The sequence below is a fragment of the Amia ocellicauda genome, chromosome 8 (genome assembly GCF_036373705.1).
Source record: "Amia ocellicauda isolate fAmiCal2 chromosome 8, fAmiCal2.hap1, whole genome shotgun sequence".
Taxonomy (NCBI): Eukaryota; Metazoa; Chordata; class Actinopteri; order Amiiformes; family Amiidae; genus Amia; species Amia ocellicauda.
Window position 1 is genome coordinate 2,537,763 of NC_089857.1, and position 2,786 is coordinate 2,540,548.

Sequence of the window (2,786 nt, forward strand, 5' to 3'; positions counted from 1 at the left end):
CCTCCTTTCCCCTTCAACAGGAGCTGTTCCGCAGGATGCACAGTATCCTGAACAAACTGACCCCACAGATGTTCCATCAGCTGATGCGTCAAGTGACCGAGTTGACCATCGACACAGAGGAGCGGCTCAAGGGTGTCGTTGACCTAATCTTTGAGAAGGCCATCTCCGAACCCAACTTCTCCGTCACATACGCCAATATGTGCCACTGCCTTATGGAGGTGAGAGAAGGAGTGTGGCAGGTGTGAGAGTGAGGTAAAAGAGGGAGGGAGGGGATGGTAGAGGGTTGCGAAGATGCTACATGGATCAGATTCATTTTGCTGTGGAATTGTAATTTGTGGGAGCTCAGTTTTGAATGGACTAGCAGATTCCGTTGTTGTGAACTGCATATCAAGTATTGCTGAGATGGTAGTAGTGCTCTCGCCATCACTCACCCACACTCTGTGAAAGCCAAGGTGTCGGTTGTTCCAAGTGTGTCTAAGTGTAGAGTTCCAGTGATGATCTCTTATTAGTGCCATGGTGTCTGGGCCCCTGGCATCTAGTGATGGAGGAGAGGATCTGAGGAGCTCATTGAACACTTTCAGTTTCATCCCTCTCCAGAGCTATATGGCACACAGACTATGCTTAGCTAGTTCAAGTTGCCATCTTGCTTACGGTTTATGTTCTCCCTCCTCCTGTTTCTGTAGTTCCACGTCCCTACCACTGGCAAGCCGGGCGTGACTGTGACTTTCCGGAAGATGCTGTTGAGCCGCTGCAAGACGTAGTTTGAGAAGGATAAGGGTAGCGATGAGGTCGTCGAGAAGAAGCAGAAGCAGCTGGATGCATCCTTGGTAATAAAAAATAAATTGTTTATTTATTTTTTTAACTGAAATTTGATAGTCCTTTATTGTAAATAAGGCACAGGTTGGTTGTGCAATCTCAGTAACTATTTATTAAATACTAAGTTACTTACTTAATGGGAAAAGTTGCATTCCCCTCGGACACAATCTTGTGGATGGCAGGTGAGAGGGATGTGATTTTGATGCGCAGGCAGTCCTCGATTGACTCATGTGAATGCCAGTTCCTGTCGTGAGTCTTGATTGCGTTCATAGAGGAAAATGAGGACTCCCAGGTGTAAGTTGATCCAAAAATTGTTAGCACGTAAAACGCAAGTTTCTTTATTGTGCTTGTAAATGCCGGACTTAATACACGAGGATAGAGAGTGTCTCGGGTTCCAGTGGTGTCCGGGTTTTATTGGGGGTTGGATCAGACCAGTAGGGGAACACAAGAAAAAAGGGGAAAAACAAAGCAAAACAAGCACGCAAATGTCTACACAAACAGGGGGCTCTGGACAGTCAGGGGTTGTAGTGTCAATCCTCGGCGGTTAGCTGCCTCGTCGGGGAAGTAGAGGGATTAAATAGAGAAGGCACAGCTGCCACTGACGACACAGTTGCCTCGGTGCTCATTGCCCGCAGCCGTGAGTCCGCAGCCTGTTTGCGAGGGAGCTGTGCCGTGACAGACAGCGGCCTGTCACAGTGCTCTGTTCCTCTGAGCATGCCCCCCAAAATGCACACAAGGACTCGGCACTCCTATGCGCATCCCTGATTTGGCTCGACGTCTGGAATTCGATCAGCTCATTTTGACGCTGATATGGGCAACTGTTTGGCAGATGCAATTACACTATCCATGGGACTTGTTGGTAGCCAATTCCTCCGAAACTGTCACCATGCACTTGTTAAATACCTCCGCGTCTGTGAAGGGCATGTTGTGTTTGGTTAGAACCCAGGATGCTTTTAGGGAGGCACTTGTGAGCTTCTGTTGTTGGGTCAGGCCATGATGGAGGATTCTGCTGCCGTGTGTGTAGCTTGCAGTTAAAGCTTAAAATGTTCTGCGTCGGGCCTCTGTCTAGGGTGGGAAGGCCACTTTGAAAGTACCATGCTTAGATTCATAATGTCGTATGAGATTGTATTCTTTGCAAACAGTGACATTTGCATTTGCATTGTCCCCACCAATATATCACTGTAAACATAACTATGTAATTTCAATAAAAGCACTGGCTCATGATGTAGGTACAGTGCATGTGTGGGAATATGACAGAGTCTGTCATTGGTGGCTGACCTCCAGTAAGTAGTTCAAACAAAGGATATGTTAGACATTTCTTTACTTCTACCAAACAGTACAATGAAACACAATTATAATCGACACATCTTCATTTTCCCTGCATTGAATTACATACAGGTCACTCTTTATGTTGGCTAGTGGATAGCTGACATTTGCTAGCTACAGTAACATCAACCAGTGTTTGCAGCTGTTTGAATTTGAGTCAATGAGAGACGCTAGCAATGCAATGTAGTGTTCCTTAGCTGGCAAGGTGACAGAGTGTTCGTGTCTACCGTCTGAAAGGCACTTAATGCACGCAGCTAATATGAGGTTAATCCAGTCAATCGCACCATAGCGATTTCATTTTATGTTGGCAGGGTTCATATACACAATAGCTGAATTTGCTGTATTAAGTAACAGATAATAAACAAAACCTAAACATATATGCCTATCGTATATAATGTTTAACTGCTCAGTGTATGTTTTAGTGTAGTAGTAGTAGTCTAGTGCTTGTGACTGTTTTGTGCGCAACTGTGCACTTGTCTAAATTCATGCCTTGACTATGTTTTCTCGATTGTTACATAAAAATCATGGCTTATTCTAGTACATAATGGCTTTTATATACAATTCCCCAATTCCAGAAAAGCTGGGACAGTATGGAAAATGCTAATAAAAGAGGAGTGATTTATAAATGTTTTTTGACATGTATT

The 2,786-nt window shown here is 44.7% G+C and overlaps 1 non-coding gene across 1 annotated transcript; it reads left to right on the top strand.

Moving 5' to 3' along the window:
* The first annotated feature begins 486 nt into the window (after nt 1–486).
* On the top strand, nt 487–563 carry LOC136757809 (small nucleolar RNA SNORD66). The gene has a single exon (XR_010819629.1). It is a non-coding gene; the product is annotated as a small nucleolar RNA SNORD66 (small nucleolar RNA).
* Nucleotides 564–2,786: the final 2,223 nt, after the last annotated feature.